Source organism: Vanessa tameamea, chromosome 26 (genome assembly GCF_037043105.1).
Source record: "Vanessa tameamea isolate UH-Manoa-2023 chromosome 26, ilVanTame1 primary haplotype, whole genome shotgun sequence".
In the NCBI taxonomy this organism is placed as follows: Eukaryota; Metazoa; Arthropoda; class Insecta; order Lepidoptera; family Nymphalidae; genus Vanessa; species Vanessa tameamea.
The window spans coordinates 2,889,665-2,909,639 of NC_087334.1; the positions used below are offsets into that span (position 1 = coordinate 2,889,665).

At 33.2% G+C, this 19,975-nt stretch overlaps 1 protein-coding gene across 3 annotated transcripts in view; it reads left to right on the top strand.

Moving 5' to 3' along the window:
* The window catches only part of Pmca (plasma membrane calcium ATPase), a 172,159-nt gene that overhangs the window by 34,266 nt on the left and 117,918 nt on the right, over positions 1 to 19,975 (top strand). For all 3 annotated transcript variants that reach the window (XM_064219169.1, XM_064219170.1, XM_064219171.1), the window contains exon 2: positions 15,927 to 16,377. The gene's annotated coding sequence lies outside the window, so the exon portion shown is untranslated. The remainder of the gene's footprint in view (positions 1 to 15,926; positions 16,378 to 19,975) is intronic.

The window sequence follows — 19,975 nt, forward strand, 5'->3', positions numbered from 1 at the left end:
CTCCTCTCCCTTGAGGAGAAAGTTTGTGTCATCCACCACGCTGCCCCAATGCGGGTTGGTGGAATACACATGTGGCAGAATTTCGTTGAAATTAGACACATGCAGGTTTCCTCACGATGTTTTCCTTCACCGCCGAGCACGAGATGAATTATAAACACTAATTAAGCACATGAAAATTCATTGGTGCTGAACCCGCAATCATCGGTTATGATGCACGCGTCCTAACCACTGGGCCATCTCGGCTCACAAAGTAATAACTGTCTGTGATTTCATAAAATAGGTACCGAAAGGCTGCTCTTTCTAAAATTTATTTATAACAGATACAGTGGACGACAGAAATAGAAGTTCCAGAATAAACCCCAATAAGAGTCGCTATTTCAAGATAAATATGGAATAAGCCTGATTTAGAATTTCGGTTTGCAAGCTTAGAATCCAATCGATATCGTGAATTCACTATACTAACATTATAAATGTTTTAAATAGAAAATAGATAGCCTGGAAAAATACCTACTGGGTTAAGGCCTCCCCTTCTCGTAAGGAGCAGGTCCGGAGCTTATTCCACCACGCTGCTCCAATGCAAGTTTGTTACACATACGTCAATGAAATTAGACAATACATGTTCCCTTGCGATGTTTTCGTTTACCGCCGAGCATAAAACGAATAAACACATGAAAATTCACAGAAACCTATAGGAACAAAATGGCTCAATGGTTAGAACGCATGCATTTTAATCAACGAGTGCGGGTTCGACATCAAACGCCGCTCATTTTACACATGCTAGCGTATACATATACAAACTTAATCGTAGTATTATATATGTATATATAAGGAAATAAAGGAGGCGTTAGCCCAACAGTGAGATACCAACAGATCGTTACTTTATACCATGGTTAATAAATGTGCACAAGTGTGTGTGTGTGTACGAAAATTAATGAATTTTTCCAAAGTATGCGATTGTCAACACTTCCAACTCGTTATTGAGAATTTTTTTGCAAAAGAAACTCAATAATTTTATAAAGGCCCGACCCAAGCACCCGATAACTCGTGATCGTGATACAAGATACTTTTATACCGCAATGGGAACCGTCTGAAAAGTACCCTTTGACCTGATTGTGGGTACTAACTGATACGGCCGTCTACGTCACGGATTGATGAGGCTGCAGGATCGTGTAGATATAACGCAAGCGCGGTCTCTCCCGTGAAGCTCCGCTCGTGGTTCGATGAAGCTCTACTCGTGGAGCAAAAGTGATTTCAGGGACCCGCATTCCTCGCTAGTGCAAGCAGCGCGAACCTTATAAGACACTGCTCCAAAGAGGCGGTCAATATCATCATTTCATTAAAGTATTAAATATTAAATTAAGAATTGAAAACTGTTAATTAAATATATTATACATACCAAAACACTTGCTACAAATGACGTCGTAATGTTCGGTATTAATTTCATTGTTATGTCAAATATATTTGATGTTTTTTTTTTTAATTTCAACTACATCTGTTTAATAAAAGCAATCGTAAATTCGAGTTATCTGAATTTAATATGCGCCGACACGATTGACCCGTTCCGCTCTAATCTATTACGGCCGATAGCGTTATAACTTCGACCACAACACCGCTATTGTGCTACGAGATTACGCACATTAAGGGCACATGTCCATTACACAACGACATTCATTAAATAATTCAGTAACGTTGCCTAGCGTAAGAATTTTTTGAAAATTTTTAATTATATTTGTTGATCTTATTTTTATATAATATATATGTTTGTCGTTAAAAGATCTCAGCGTTACTTATATTTCGTCAATATGAAGTTCAATAACATGTCATCAAGAAACTCACCTGATGGTGACTACCCCCACCCATGGACATCTACAGCATCGGATGCGTTGCCAGCCTTAAGGAACGTATAAGCTCTTTTCATAAAAAGTTCCCAAATGATCGGTTTGAAAAATTCAACAGGCGAAAGCCGGCGGACATGTGTTTTTTAATAGTTAAAATAGATCTATTTTCAATTTTAACGTTATAACATACAGATCCCAGAGAATAATAATAAAATAAAATATTAGCAGATATAACATTTAAAATGATTGCAGTTTGTTTGATCTAATTATATTTTATTGAGGCACGTTAATTTAATTAACATAAAAATTATTCACATTGCGGACTCGAATAAGAAATTGAAATGAAGATAGCTACGAGCTATGAACAAATAATGACCGCGTGGAATGGTGGCATGAATGCAGCAGCGTTTCCCCGACGAATCGCACTTCATTTATCTATACTGATTAAGATGTCAATTATGTGCAGTTTTCACAATAAATCTCGTATCGTACGATAGTGGAAACAGACCTGCAATAAATGCGCCGCGTCCCGGGAAGCGAGCAATCACTGGATTAGCGCGTGCCATTTCCTGCACTGAACCTCTTGGTTCAGTGGATAGAACGCAAGTATTATATCCGTGGTGTTGTGTTTCAAAGTTACATTATTTTATACAAACTACGTTCGTAATATTTCGAGTTATCAAGTTTTTAGTATTGAACGAAACGTTAATCGAAAGCGTGATGACTCAGTGAATAAAACACATGAGCGAATCAATATGTGTCCGCATTTTAGCCGTGTACACATGCACGGTAATGTATTTGTATTGTGTGTCTGTTCACCTATGAATAAATAAAAATAAAAACAATAATCTAAATTTTACTCTGTGGTAGGGCTTTATGCAAGCCCCTCTAGGTATTATTTTTTTATTTTTATATTATTATTTTGTTCCAGTTTGAAGGGTGAGTGAGCCAGTGTAACTACAGGCACAAGAGACATAATAGCTTAGCTCCCAAGGTTGGTGGCACAGGCAAAAACTATACTATAAAAAATAAAGCTAGTGAAACAGTGAATCGTAGCTTATTGCATAATACTATAAACCTACTTAAACCTTCTCTTAAACACCCTGAATTTTCTAGTTAAAGTTTTAAGTAAAGGTTATATAGTTTTTACAAATAAAAACGTCTCCTCATGAATTTGTATAGATATATTATACCGATAATATATAGCTACAAATATAGCTACAATGTCAAAAACATCTGATTTTGTAACAAAATAATATAAACCTTTAACAAAATGTATTAAAACCCGTGTATCGAGAATTCGTCCATCATAATTAGATCCTAAAAACGTCGTTATTTAAATGAATGGTACAGAAAAATATTCTGATTTAGAGGTCATATCGTCTGGTCTAGTAGCACGTTATTGAAAGTCCGCCAAGTTGTCGATATTTGGGCCAAAAGAAATAAACAGAGCACATTAATATTTACCCGTCGTCATATATGTGACGTACAAAATAGTTGATGTATTTCATACGAGCGCACGGGTGTGAAACGCCAAGTTCTAAAGTATGTTAAAAAAAAAACATTCATTTTGAAGATTTTTTTTCGTTACCGATTATGAATATTTTAGGAATTAATTCTAGTTAAATTTTATGTCGTTATCAAAAATGGTTGACTCATGATTTTGATAAATATTTTTTTAGACAAAATTTGAATGAATAATCACATTACTATATGATAGGCAGAAACAAAAAGAGGCTTAAAAGGAGGTCTGTGACCTGACTAGCTGAGTGTGGGTGAGTGAATTCTGACTATGTATTTATATTGAATTTATTCAACTTTACCTTGTTTGGACTTATTAAATTAAAGACGGTTCCGCGAATAAATCTATGGCTCGAAAGTAAACTGCCTGCAAATGTCCCATTCCTGGGCTAAGACTTCTTTTCTCTTCAAGAAGAAGATTTCGGGGCTTATCAGAGCCTTTAAATAAATGTTACTTGGGTATCCACTATTTTTCCCATTCAAAGTCAGGTTATCTAGTAAGTTTTAGCGTAGAGTATCTCCGTACTGTCGTATCTAGATCACCATTGTTAATAATAGCTACCTATTAATATAAAAGTTTATTTGACGTTGATATTTCATCATAAAAATTAACCAAGTGAAATTAAGCCTTTTTATGAACCATTTAAATTATTCTACTCGTAAAATTCTTCGTTTCTTGAAATTAAACAATAATAATAATTAATATCGCTAAAATAACAATTTCGATTAATAAAATTTTATTTGAAATTCGTTGATGTTTAAATTTAAAATGATAATTTCTACAATAACGATCCAGAAGATTGCTTGACGTATCAACATTTATTTTTGTAATACTAATAATAATTTCAATACTTAAATTATTATTATACTTGGCTACCTTGACTTTATTAAGAAGAAATGACTAAAACAAAATACCACATTATGTTGATATTAAAGGTAAACTAATAATACTTAGTTTCCGACTTCGCAAAGTTAATACATTACAATACATACCTTCTTGCGCAGTATTCATTTCGATAATAAGAATTATAACAATTCATAAAAACTTTTTTATTATTTTTGAACACTTTTACCTTTTCCTTAAAAAACTTGTCCATATTTTAAACAAAACATAATTAAAGCAGTTTTATCTTAAAAAGTCTGAAATAATTATTATAGTCCATATAATATTTTTTAATAATCATCAACTTTAGATATTAATGTTGCTTTGGTGTTAATTAGTTGAACTATGACTGTGCTGTGTCACCTTCTGTCGGGATATGGCTTATGTCAAATCAAACGTAAAAGAGAAAAATCATTATTTTAACCAAACAACGTTTCTTCGAAGTAAAGCCAAATAAATGTATCTTTGAGTTACGCAATTGCAATGTTAAATGATATGATCCTCTTATTTATTGAAGTTCAGATTTTTAATGTCAATAACTTATTCTCTATCGATTTTCTTAGCGAGTACTTTTGGTATTTTTAATGTGATTAGACGGACGGGTAGATGGACCGCCCATAGGCCAAAACAAAGTGGTTAGTGAATTGAAATAATTCCTTACATCGCCAATGTGACCAACCCTGAAAACTAAATTGTCATGTGCCATACTATTAGTTACACTGGCTCACGCGTCCTTCAAACTGCTTACCTAAGCAGCAATACTTTGTATTGTCATCAATCATCAACATGTATAAACATGCACAATCAATCAATCTATGAACATGCATAAAATAGGCAAGAATTAAATGCTCATGTAATTCCATCAATCAGACATTAGACGTTCGTTATTTGATTGTCAATCCAAAGCAATATTTTACAGAGGATACAGAAGAAAAAGGGAAAATCCATGAAAGAAAATCTAGTGATGTAATTTTAATATTGAGGAAAACTCTCAAGTGGGAAGCGATAACTAAAAGATTAATTACTAAAAAGGGATTCATTTCTATACCCATATAAATTTATTGGTCAAATATAACTCACAAGAGTATAATTATTATTTCATAGGAGCTCATTTATTGAATCGTTATCAGGTACAAAACAGCCTTAGATCTTAGTACTTTGCTTCACAATATACAGTGTATACATATGGGCTAAAATCAAAGACAAGTACCTATATTTAATTATTAATCTGAATATTCATCAATCAAAGATACGAGAACTGACAGCAAAATATATCGTCTAATGGATGACGATATGATACTTTAAGGCACGTTTATGGTACATTTAAACTCCAATACGTTGCTCAAGTTCTAGTGATATATTAAAATACCAATTACTAATAAAGTTTATATATGTAATATAAACTCAATGTTAAATGACCTAGCTGTGAAATTATTTGTATACTAATCGAGATAAAACTTTAAACAAAACGTTATAAAAGAAAGTAAATAAACGGTGACGCCATTATGGTTAGCTTAAGATTTAAGTCAAGGATCATGGATAGGTCATTGTTGGAGGGTGGGGGGTAGGGTCAAGGCCGAACTGCCGCCTCGCTGGCGCTGAGACAAAGTTTTTATCAAAGACCTATTAGACCAGGGTTGATTAGTGAAATATTTTACAATAGGGATTTTTCATAAGACTGAATATTTTGCAAATGGAAATATTCATCATATGAAATATAAAGTTATTTTGTGTATTTGTGTGGTGCATGAAGTTATATTTAATAAAATCTATTATTTTTTTAGAGTATTCGATTTATATGTGACTGGAGCCGGGTATCTGTACTGCGGTATGCTCGGCTTCTATTTATTCGATACTGGAGTATCCTTTTGCACTCAGGAATAATGTAGCCACATAATTAGTGAAAATCGTTAGTTCCCGAGATTACCCCCTACATACAAATAATAAAATTTTACCTCTTTATAATATAAATTATTAATATAGATTTAGATTTTGAATCTTTCATTTTAGTGGAAGTTTACAGCCAGGGATGTTATGTCATTGATATGTCATTTCGAATCTGGGTACGGATACGGATACGAAATTATTTCGGATATTTTAATATTATTGGTTACGGATATTAATTAATTAAAAATTGTGAAAGATAAATTACAAGACATTAATTTGTAAGCTATTATTTAGTATTAGGTATAATTACATAATAAAACCTAGCTATTCTCTTTAAGTATGATTTGCAAAAACGAAATTATAATAAATTATATCGGTTTCGGTTACGGTTACGGAGCTACATAAATTTCCAAGTTAATACTACCTGCTCGAATGTGTAGGCAACGTAGTACCATATTTAGTGGCTGCACATATATAGCTTTTAAAGTTACATAAATATAGCAGATTTAAGCCCGAATAAATTATAAGAGAGACATAAAAATATGTAATCACTTCATATAATGAAACAAATTCCCCCCACCCCGTCTGTCTATCTTTCTGCATGTGATAACCTCCATAACCTCGGTTGGATTTTCATACCATTTTCACCAATGGTTAGGCTTTTCTGTGAGGAAGGTTTAAGTGCATAATTCAATAAAATATTGTGTAAATATGACGATAATTATATTAAAGATGGCGGAAAAATACATGTGGACTTTATTGGGAGCTTAACTGACATACACACACACATGAACAGCTTATAAATTTCCCGTAGCTGGGCTAAGGCCTAGTCTCCCTTTGAGGAGAAGGTTAGGAACATATCGACCACGCTGTTCTAATGCGGATTGGCGAATTCCCATGTTACAGAATTTCGATGAAATTAGACACAGGTTTCCTTACTGTCTTTTTTTCACCGCCGAGCCCGAGATTATAAACAAAATTAAGCACATTAAAAATCAGCGGTGATTACCTTTGAACCCCCAATCATCAGTTAAGATGTACGCGTACTAACCACTGGGCCATCTCGGCTCATTACTGACGCGCGCCACGTAAACCGATACAGTTATATGTAAAACGACATAACCATAGACCATTTTACCAGAGCGAAGCCGGTACAGGTGGCTAGTACATATATAAAATATTACAGAGCAACCAGCCGCTTAGTAAGACACCTCAATAACGTTAAAGTAACCCTGCGTAGGGCGTGATATGACTCGTAATGACAAATGAATGAAATTTTATAGGTAAGGTACCGCAATAATTTACATCCAACAATTCGCTTATTGAGGATTTTAATTGATTAATGGGACTGAAGCGTGGTTCCTCTGTGCTTGGACTTCGAGTTTTAGGACTAGTGCTTTAGGACCGCCTAGCAACGTAAAAACTTTTAGGTCCTCACTGATAACACAAGTGATAAACTTAAAAGGAAGTAAGTAGGAAAGAAGGACTATTAGTAATTCCTAAATTGACTTGGGGCATTGCAAATTCTTTTGAAAAAAAAAAACAATTATACAGTCCGGATGTATTTTTATCATAGGCCTGCTTATAGAAAACATAGAAAAGTATAATATATAATAAAGACAAATATTGACGTACGAAGGGCAATAAAAATAATTCCGACTCGAATCGATGCATTTCTCTGAACTCCGCGTAGCACAGACGCATCTAGGATTAATGAAACAAAAATAAAAATGAATCTTACAGAAGCCGCATATGATGTAACCAGTGGCGTCTCACATTGATATTAAGCAACATTCCCGTTATATCCCCTTATAAATGGGTTGGTACCATCTGACGGCCAAAGCTTTGGCGCGCGCGCTGATTGGTCAAACCAAACAGCTCACCCGGCTTCGCGTTTCACACTTCCGTCCGTTCTCATGAAATCAATCCCGCTGGTCGCAGGAAAGCAAGAAAAAAGATATTAACCGTCAAAAATCTTTTAGATTTTAAGTTCTCTTTTATATTATACACATATGTTTTAATTTTTTTACGTAACCAGTCGTGCAAGACAATAAACACCACTTACCGCGGTTTATACTTACGCTGTATTTTTTTAATTAACCTCGTAATTATGACGGTGCTTGCAACACTTGGCGCGAGTGAGGTGCCTTAGTGACGTCAGAACACACCTCTCGACCTCCTGTGTAATATTTCCCATACTTGTAAAAGTTTTATTTTTCACTAGCTAAATACTAGCTAGTGAGTATCACTACTGGGCCGTGGCCTACTCACCTCTTCAGGAGAAAGTTTAGAGCATATATCTATGTGCTGTTCTAGTGCGGGTTGTAAATGTCAATGTGACACAATATCATCCGACAGATGCGTGTTTTCTTACATTTTTTTTCTCGATACTTTTGTTTACTTTAATTTTGGAAATTAGGTAACATGGCTCACCCGGTGAGTGAGTGATATGCTCGCCTTGGTTCCTGCATAAATTATATTCAAAACTTGATCTAAAGCATTTACCTGACGTTTCAGTTACTTGGACTAACACCAAACACTCCAAGCGAATGCTTTTATTATTTATTTACATTTTATACAAATAGTAGGGTAGGTGAACCCAGACATTTAAGATTGGTAATATTTGAAGAGTCGTTGCGATTACAAACATGGAACTAAAATACATCACAACAAATACACAAACTATTTTTTTTTTATAATTATTTTATCGCATGTACCATGTGTGAGCACACCTTTATTTTATTATTTATCCGAATATTTGCGCAAAATGCCACATTTTACTATCCAGGCCTTTTTAAATGTATTATAGGTAGGCACCAAAGGGACTACCTGATGGTAAGTGAACATAAACGCCCCTACATTGCCGCTCTTAGAAATATTATTCATTCCTACATCGCGAATACGCCATTACGCTTGGGAGCTAAAATCTTGTTCCTGTAGTTTCACTGGCTCACTCACGCAAACCGGAACATAACAATACTAAGTATTACTGTTTCGCGGTAGAATATTTGAAGAGTGGTCGGTAGCCGTACCACAAAGTAATTTACTCGACATTTTTTTACACCGCTATTTAATACAATATTCGTTCTTATATAATAGTTCAAATACTACACACAATAGAATATGTACAAAAGCAATTTTATAATGATCATGAACATTTTCTTAGATTTTATAATATTACGGAGAGATTTGATCGTAACTTGGCTCGTAGGCGTGGTCCCGGTGACGTCAGACCAAGTCACTCGACAGACACGCCGAGGAATAAGTTGTTGCACTCGAATGACGGAATATTTATTTTTATTTCTAGCTTTATCTTAACTTGACTTCTATATCTATATATAAATGTGATGAATTATTGCAACTAAATGTTTAACTTCAAATCGTCATTTAATAAAAACAATACTAAAAATAATTATAAAACAATTTAATAAAATCACTTTTAAAATCGTTTTTTGTTTATATTTATTTTGTCTATGCTATCTCTGAAATATTCCTACATCTGGCCAATCAGGTCATGCTTACCATAAAAATGGATTATTATCTCTGGAAATAAACGAACATGTTTCAAAATTTTAACTCCATAGACTCATCAGTATGCAAAATTTGACCCGAATAAATTAACAATCGAACTTTGGATAAGCAATGTAAGAAAAAAACCAAAAGATTTTTTTTAATATAAAACGAACAAAACCTTAAAAAAACATTTACAATCGCTTAATATAAAACAATCATAATTTTAAGAAACATTTAAAATCGTACAAAACATTCAAAATTAAAAAGTTAAAAACTATTTAAGTGACATTTTAAATCGGATTTTTGTTATTAAATATTATTAACATTTATTTAATTTACTGTTTGAAGGTATTGAAGTTGTTAGTTCAGGTATTATTGTCTTAAGCTGTATCTTTTATCATAGAAACAAGGCTTTGAATAAGGAATTATATATTAAACTCCCTCAGTATGCAAGAAACCTCTGTGCATTCTATAGCGAAATCTGCTCAAATTCATTCAAATGTAATTCGAGTTTGCTTGACCTTTCGGCGTTCATAGTCTAACGTTTACCGCGGAACTATAATAACGAGATTTGACTGTTTCGTTTGTCGGCCGCAAATCTCAAGATTCTGGGTTCAAGCCCGCCAAAAACAGGGAGTTTTTGTAAACATTTTATATACATATATTTTTATATTCATGCAAGTAAAGTAACAGTAAAATCCTTTAAATAAAAGACTTTTAAATCGGACTCTGCAACTGAATCTGGTTACTTCTTTTGTTTATTTTTTGCGAAAACGAACTCGTTTGAGACAAACAAAGAAATATACGTTTTTCTATATCTATATTTATGAATTTGATTAGTATTCCGGCTTAGTATAATATTAGTACGGGGAGTCGTATCGATGATACTATTTAGTACGTCATGTTATTAGGTACCGCAGATCAAAAGATTTATTTTATAATGAAGTCCTGGTAATCAACATATTTTTTGGACATTTTAGTTTATTTATCTTTCTCTAACTTTTTAATATTAAATGGATGATTAACATTTTCTTCTTTGTTTTATCGTAATGCATAACGAAACTCGCAAGTTGAATTATTCACGGGGCTCACCTTAAAAAAACTACAACTACAGCTGAGAATGAAAACAGTTTTAAATGAACGGGATAATTTAATTTTCTACAAACGTTGCTATATTTTTTTTCACACGATGCACACTTTAAGAGATATTTGCAAAAACGTAGTTAACACTGCCATCTTGGATTACGCTGTTTTCCTCGTTTTTCCTCGTCCCAGACAAAAACTCGGATTTGCACTTACCTTCGAACACTTCAAATAAAAAAAAAAACAAATCATTGATTTTTTTGCAATGTCTATATCCCTGGCGCCTCACAACGAGCAATATAACTCAATCACTTACTGGATATGTGTATTCATTATTATTGTGTAAATAATCAGCATTTTACGATCCATCGGCGACGTTTGAAATAATAACTTCCGGCTCATAAAATAAGGTCGTAATTTAAATGACCGTATTATAATGACTTCCAATAAACAATTATATTACAGATTGTTTTTTTTTTATAATCGTTAAATTTAAGAATAATATTCATTAATTATAATTTTAATGTCAACTCAGATAACTAAATCAAACTTTTAAATGCAAATTACTTAAGCAGAACATGCAAATGCTTGTGTAACAATTAATTAAAAAAAAAAAGAGATAATTAAAAAAAAATAATCTTTAAAAAAGTGATCATGGTTTCTACATCAGTGGTGTTGAGAGCATCTCTAAACGGTCAAGTGCCAGGTTTTTTTTTTAAATTTGGATGGTTACGAACACATATAGTAAGAGATAGTGTTGGCAGTTACAAGGCGTCGAGGACTCGGACCAGCCCCTCGATGTACTGGCTTACTGCGTAGAAATGGACCACCCGCTAAAGCAATGCAAAATATTAGTTAAGTTGTAAAATGACTTAAAAACTCTAATAGCGTGATTTAGAACTGTGAGTTAATTAACCACTGTAAACTTTTAGTTAAGTTTATCAATTACAATTTAAAATTACTTAGACTTAGAATGGAATATTTTTTTAAAGTTAGTTAAAATTATACGAAGTATATATTTATTCGGGTAATTTTTATTTGGGTTTTCAATTATTTTATTTCTATAAAAATAAATTATATTTTCCACGTCATATCATTTTTTTAAAATATAAATATGTATTTAGTATTTACGTAATAACACTTTCAAATGTTACTTCATATTATATATTAAGAAATATAATCCAATTTGTAACATCAAAAAATATTGAAAACGATCTAGCCCGGGATTGAACTCCAGTTAGTTGGTTACAATTGACGTGTATAGAAAGCGACACTGCGCCATTTCACCTCTACGAGGAGGTACATTATAAAATTTCATTCAACTGCACCTGTAAATAAAGTTAAAGTAATATACTTAGTTACTTAAAGTAAGGCAGCACAAATGTTATATCAACAATGTTTTGCTGTTATTTAAAGTTACTCGTTTATCAACTCAACTTGTTAGTGAGTTTTTATTTACACCTACCCTCAATAACAATGTTTTCTTCATTTTGAAATTCAAATTTAGAATAATTTTTTTTTTAATATAAGTTTTATAGCACAATATTTTTAAAATGATATTAATTTGGGATTACCAATATAGATCTATTAATTTAAAAAGGCGAGGCCCTTCACGTAAAAATATTATCGTCGCACATTTGTAAGAGTGTATGACGCTCGTTCTTAAAATACGTCTTAGTGTGCGTGAGACGATTTAGAGTAATGTCGGCAAAACAAATTAAATTATATTTATTACAAAATAATTAATTTCGCGTGAAAGGCGCCTTCGGAAGGGAATAGATCTATTATTATATAAAATTGCATATGTACAGTATATATGCAATTTTATTAAAGTGTAAAGGTTCAGTATAGTTTTGGATGCACATCCAATTTAAACTATGATAAATTCTTTTAATTATTTTATCCATGAATATAGGTACTAAAAATATTATCGTAATATACGATAAGCCAAATTAAGCAATTTTCTTAATTATGCTAATTCAGCGTTGTTAAGTGGTGCGTGCAAGATTGATGAGCAAAGTTGCAATCTCGTATTTGCAATAGTATCTGAACCAGCGGCTTCGCTCGTTGAATTCTGTTTATCACATCAACACAGATAATTACATACGATCGCACACATGCACATATAAAATTATAATCTGTTGTCCTTACTAGTCGGCAAAAACTTTAATATATTTCTGTTTGTTTCTTATTAGACAGGTACTTAAATAAATGAACGATTCTACAGGTATTGTAATAGGGTTCTTATTCCAAAATACCTTGAATCACTGTTATTTATTTAAATTAATAGAAATGAAAATACGTTTGTAAGCTAATATTTACTAGTGTACATAGATTCAATACAAGATTATGTTAAATATAAAAAAGTATAGACTTAGTGTTTGTTAAGTTCGAAGCAGGATATAGATAGATTTAATTGTTCTTTAATGACATACTCAGTAATTAAAGTGGTGGAAGAGAACAACTATTGAGTTTCTCGCCGTGTCTCCTCGGTAGAATCTACTTTTCGAATCGGGGGTAGATTCACATTTAATTCAACACTGAAGCATATAACGTTTCAAAAGTGAATTTGCTATGAATTTACTTGAATAAAAAAATATTTTGATCTTATAAAAGTAACGATTTATTACTTGATATTTATTAACATTTTCGAAATAAAACAAAAATCTTGCTCGGTTTTATTAATATATTCGGAATATAAAAATATAGTAAATTTTTTACGCAGATTTTTTTCTGATTCTTTCCGAACCTCCGACATTCAATGAACAAGGTTTACCTGTATAACGTATAAGGATTTCGTCTTAGACTTAGCTCGACTATATCGTGTTGTATCCCAACTATAGTCAAAGTCAAAGTCAAAAATCTTTATTCAATATAGAAGTGTTTACACTTGCTTATTGATAGTCAAAAATCTACCACCGGTTCGGAAATTAACACCTCTGACCTGAGAAGAACCGGCGAAAGAAACTCAGCGGGATATATTTTTTGTTATATGTACAATAATTATTATATTTTAGCTATTTGAAACAGCCTGGATGCGATCATTTCATTCCCAAGGTGTGCTGTACTCTGGTATCTTTTCGCTTTGACGCCACGATGAGTGGAAAAATGACACATAACACACAAACGCCTCGCAAAAATCACGTAGTGTAGATAAGACTGAATTCTATAAAGGATTTTGTTATCATGTATTCTATGTATACCTAAGGAAATATGTACGACCAGATGGGTCAAACACTAACTTATACACACAAACGAAATATTTAAATCTCTGTTCCTTCCAGGTCGTTCACTTCATTACTCGAAGTTGTGTATTTGCGTAGCCTTACTGCCAAAAAGCCTGCATTGCTTGTGATATTATGTGAACGCGTTCGATTTTTAGAAAAAAAAAAATTAAAATACATTTTTGACATACACATACAATGTACATTAGTGTAACTTATAGGGTCATACAGCATCAGAGGTGCTATTACAGTTATATAAATCAGTATCATGGACCTATGCAGTAGCATAATACTGATTTATTGACTGCAACAAATATTTGATAACCACAGTTACTATGCTATAAACATAATAGCGCCACAGGGATGGCTTAGTATAGTTAGCAAGTGGATCTTTAACGAATACCGACATCGAAAATAAATTGCTCGTAAATTCAATATTATATAATTATATTTTCATGCCATGTTCGAGCGAAGCTGCGGGCGATAACTAGCTATATATAATAAACACACCTGTTTAATATAGCCCTCGCAAAATAGTACCTACTGAATTACTAACCTTTTCGATATAATTTATATCGCGAAGTGAACATTAAATTAATATCTAAAGTGCTTATAGAAGCCTATTTGAATGAAATATTTGTTGACTTATTGATTGATAGTAATTTTAATGAAATTACCATGAAAATTTATTATATACTAAAAAGTGGACTGCAATAAAATGAAATACAAATTACTATTGAAACCTTTTACCCTCTATAGTTTAGCACAGTGTTTCCCAAAGTGGTCCCAAGGTGGACCCCCAGGGGTCCACAGGAGACTTGCTGTGGGTCTGCGTAGGCGTGAATAAAAAATGGGGGTCCATAAGATGTTAATGGGGGTCCACGAAAATTTATCTGCTTTTGATAGTAAAGAGCAAAAATGTAATTTTTTTTTCTTCATCAGTTTAAGAGAATCACTAACAAATTCATAGATTTTAATTGCTGAAATACTCGTAGGGTTACTGAGGATAGAAAAAGCACCAATATTAAACAAATTTAAATTTAGTTCATATTTTAGTGTTTCTTTCAAACTGTGGTTATGGACACATGCCAATAGGCGGTCCACGAGAAAAATAAGTTTGGGAACTACTGGTTTCGAATAAGCCTACTGTAAATAATAATATTTAATATAACAGCCCTTTAGGCTGCTATGGCAACAGCCTGTATATGCCCCACTGCTGGGCTGGGTTGGCCTCCTCCCACTTATCAGGAGATGGTTGGAAGCCGACTCCACCACGCTGCTTCAATCATCTGTAAGATGCACGCGTTCTAACCACTTGGCCATCTTAACTCTTATTCTCATAGATATTATAAAAACCACATACTTTACCAGAAATCCTCGTATAGTTTAGCCATTCCATTAAATTACCATAAAAAATTATGAAGACCATGGAACAACAACAGTCTTGCTATTACAAGTAACTTACTCGGTTGTTTGCAATGAATAACTATATCAAATAATCTTCTATGTACTTTCAGCTGCATTCTTATTAAATCCATAAATGCCGAAACTACTAACGTTTAGATATTTATATAGATATAGAAATTCAGGTAGTTTTTAGGGTTAACCTCTAAAGGAAACAAGGAACCCTTATGGGATCACTTCGTTATCTGCCTGTCTGTCTGAATACTGGGAACATAGAATATACCCTTGTGTGCAATATCTCTTGCGCAGTTTGTTTTTCTCCATTGAAAATGGTCGCCGTGATCAACATCGGTCGGGTCATCATTTTTGACAATGCTGGGAGGTGGCCTCTTATCATAAAGTGACATTTGCAATCCTTTACATATAAAACGAAAAAGCGCAATTGATAATTTCCATTTACTTAACCATATTTAAATCCGTATCTTCCACTTTACAATATATCCAATAGTTGTATCTAACTAGCGCACAGACTATGAAGCCTTTTATATAAAAGATTCTCTTCTATTGTTTCAGATTAACACGCCGCGGTTCATGTAGAAGTGACCGACGATCAAACCTAACCATTTAAACGCCTTATATGGATCAGAGCGAGTGCAGAGCGCGTGCTTCGCCGCGTATTAAAACACATGAACATCTCGAATATAGGTAATAGCGCTACAGGGACGGACAAGAACCAGCCAATCGTATTCCTAATTCGCCTAACAGTCTATCGGACTCCCTAGGAGGACATTTGGGTGCTTTATTTGTAATGGACTTGCCTTAAATTTATTTATCAAAATGTGTTTTGCTGTATAGTTAACACTGCCATTAAGCGTAGGTGTCTTAGGAATTGAAATAATTAAGAGTTGGACCGTGGGGTGTGTTTCTGTGAGGTTGGTTTGTGTGATGCGCCGGCGGCAGCGGCGACGCATCGGAGGGGTACCAGAGATACAGCATTATACGCTGGTCTGACGAAACCGACAAGGTAAGAAATATCATTATTTATAAAAATTCAATTTGACATAATGCCAAAAAATGTTTACAAAATATTACGGCTTTATTGCTGTTAGAAAAGTCATCTTTAATACTAAATTACAGTCAGACTTGATCTTATATCCAACCAGGTAATGGTATTTGTAAGCACAGATTTTATCAAGATCGCAATCGTGAATGATAATCAATTAACACCGACGTCAGAATTACGGCTCTTGAAACGGCATATACGGAAGGAAATAAAATGATATTTATGATCTTGGTAACTGAAACCATGACGTGCTTTATCCTTGTTTTATCAATTACTCGAATACTCATACTAATCAATAACAAGTTCATTTAAGTAATCTTAAATGCATTATCACTGAAATATTTAGAATTGGATATTTGCAACTCCCAGATTGACATCTTCATCTAAATCTAATACCACAAACAATGACAAACGCACGATCTCAATGCACTTTGAATCTTCAAATTACAGTCAATTAAACGTAGAACTACCGTCAGTTCGAAATTTACCAAGAAGAATGAGCAAGAAAAGCAATAGGTACTGTTTATATACGTATTATAATATTTACATGTATTCATGACCAAAAACGACCTATTAAAATTGGTTTATCATAATGCAGTAATGCACTCATCCATCTCGGTCACTCGCAACCCAATATGATATCTAGGTCAGTCCCGTTCATCAATTTCAATGTCTATCCTTGGTAATTTCACACTTGACGTAAACTGGACGTATTGAAAAATATTTTTATTAACGTGATTTATTCAATCTGATATACAGTTTAAATCGGATTTTGGATATTTCGATATAAGCCTTTCGAGTTTCATTTTTTAAATAAATACTTTTATATTTTCATATTTAACTTAAAATAAGCTTGTTTGGTGTAATTTGTATTTTTTACCTTTGTATTTCACGTTTTATTCTATAACCTCGACTATAACTAGACACTCGCTTTTTATATGCTTCGGTCTTGGCAATCGGTTGAACGGGAAAGTTTTGCGGCAGCGCCATCTAGTAGCGAGTTACGAAAAAGTATATAAAAAAACCAGAGGTGTCGTCAGTCGTGGAACGGTAAAAATGGAGTTGCTTTCGATATATGTATATTATGTATTAAATAACAGGGGAATTTAAATGAATTAAAACGTTCGAGAATAATTTAATAGCTTTCGACGACGGTTTTTCCGAACCGATACGACTTGGGAACCTTCAAGAAAAGAGCGTACTCTTTCCTGAAAGGCCGGCAACGCAACTGCAAGCCCCCCGGTGTTGCAGATGTCCATGGGCGGTGGTAGTCACTTTCCATCAGGTGAGCCTCCTGCTCGTTTGCCACCTATGACATAAAAAAAAACATAATAATAATTAAATGATATTAAAATCTCGTGTGAATTACACAATGACTAAAATAAAATAAAATAGTATTATATGATACTGTATAAGAGAACGACACAGAGAGAAATCTTCACGTTTTTTCCTTACGTAATGATTTCTGTCAGTTCACTCTACTGTAAGCCTTTAACTACTAAAACCTTATTTGTCAAATAATACATACCTAAATGGACTTCCATGATAAGTCAACCAACGACCATATTTATACAGGACGAGCAAACCATCGACAGGGGTTGTTTGCCATGTATTTTTTCAAAAAAATTTTTTTTTTTATGGTATCGGTACGCGTACGAGCAAATGGGCTACCTGATGGTAAGCGGTCACCACCGCCCATAGACAATGGCGTTGTAAGAAAAGTTAACCATTCCTTACATCACCAATGCGCCACCAACCTTGGGAACCAAGATGATACGTCCCTTGTGCCTGTAGTTACACTGGCTCACTCACCCTTCAAACCGTAACACAACAATACTGAATACTGCTGTTTGGCGGTAGAAAATCTGAGTGGGTGGTACCTACCCAGACGGGCTTGCACAAAGCCCTACCACCGAGTAGAATAAATCAATACTAAATACTAAAACTTTATTCAAAACGCGCTGGATCTTATGTTTAAAGTTTTATATATATTCGTTTTAGTAGATTTTTGAACATTAATTAAAACGTCTTTTATTGTGATAGATTTAAAATTTGGATGTGTTTTATTTCGAAAATGAACATCGAATTATCTTCAAACAAGCAAACTTTAACATGAATATATCCTATCTATTTTTAGATAAGTATTAGCTTAGCAACTTAACTTATTTTAGGAAAAACTTTCATCGATCTCCCAAACTGATAAAGATATTCTTGACATTGACATCTGATTGTATAGATAAAGCACGCCAGCGCAGTGACCACAGAGTATGCTGCTTAAACATTATCCATAACCTAGAAGTCTATCTGCATACTTTTTTTTTTGGGCGCGATAAAAGTATAAAAACTCGCTTTATCTGTGTCTCGTAAATCTGTAATGAGTTACACGAAAAAGCAGAGCGTGTATTTCCGACTGTAGCACTAAAGCCTCCTCTTAATAGCAACCTAATAGACAGAAACTATAAGACTTAGAACTTTTCCATAACGCTGAGCTAATGTGGTTTTGTGTTTGTAGTGCACACACGTGTAATAAATATATCCGAAGGATTTAGATTGAACATTGTATTCTGCATAAATTCTAAATTTAATTTGAGAGGATTTAAATAACGCTATCTCTTTCACAATTGTAGGAGTTAAAAGGGGTAGGAAAACTTTTATTGATACAGAAGTACCTAAAGATAATATATATCTAAATATCCTAAATTAAATCCATTAATAATTATAAAGTATATAATTTTTATTCATGTATTATATTGCTACACCTTACATCTTTTATTAAATACTTTTTGTTATTATTTAGAATGCTGACTAGCAATTATAAATCTATATCTACATGTTTTGTCCCGTATCTGTAACCGGCTTACTCACTCTGTGAGCCGGAATACAGCGATACGAAATATTGATCTTTGTACAGAACTGTCATTTAGTTATAAGAAATATTAAACTTTGTAAGTCTTGATCGATGATTGTACCATTGACTGAACAACTGTTTAGTTCGAGTGTATAATTTATCTCATTCTCTGGTGGTATAATCTTGTCGTCAAGTGGAGAGCCTTAGCCCAGCAGTGGACATTAGCCGTTACTTTTTTATGAAAATAAAAATAAGTATAGCTATATCAGTAATCTAATAGGTACCGTAACTTTTTAATGTGGGTTTAATAGATTTCCATGATTGCCGCAATATGGCACATTAAATTTTTTATTGATTCTCAAGTTTAGGCTATTAAGCGATCCACTAAAATACAACCCGATTTTAAAATTTTTAATTACATGCATACATATATCTTATTATGACAGCTTTAGCTCATTCAATTTAGAATTGTATATTATATTTACATGCGACAACAAACACAATTAGTTCTATCTATTAAATAATAAATACCTAAGTACCTATATATGTTTACATAGATAATAAAAAGCGTGGAGTTTTCATTCTTCTTTATATATAAATTATCAAGATCAGTCGAAATAAACAGCCGTTGTGGTGTATCCACTTTACCGAACCGAAGAAAACAACATAAGTCCTTCTAGTATTTTGTTCTCTTCACGACCAAGGCCTAAA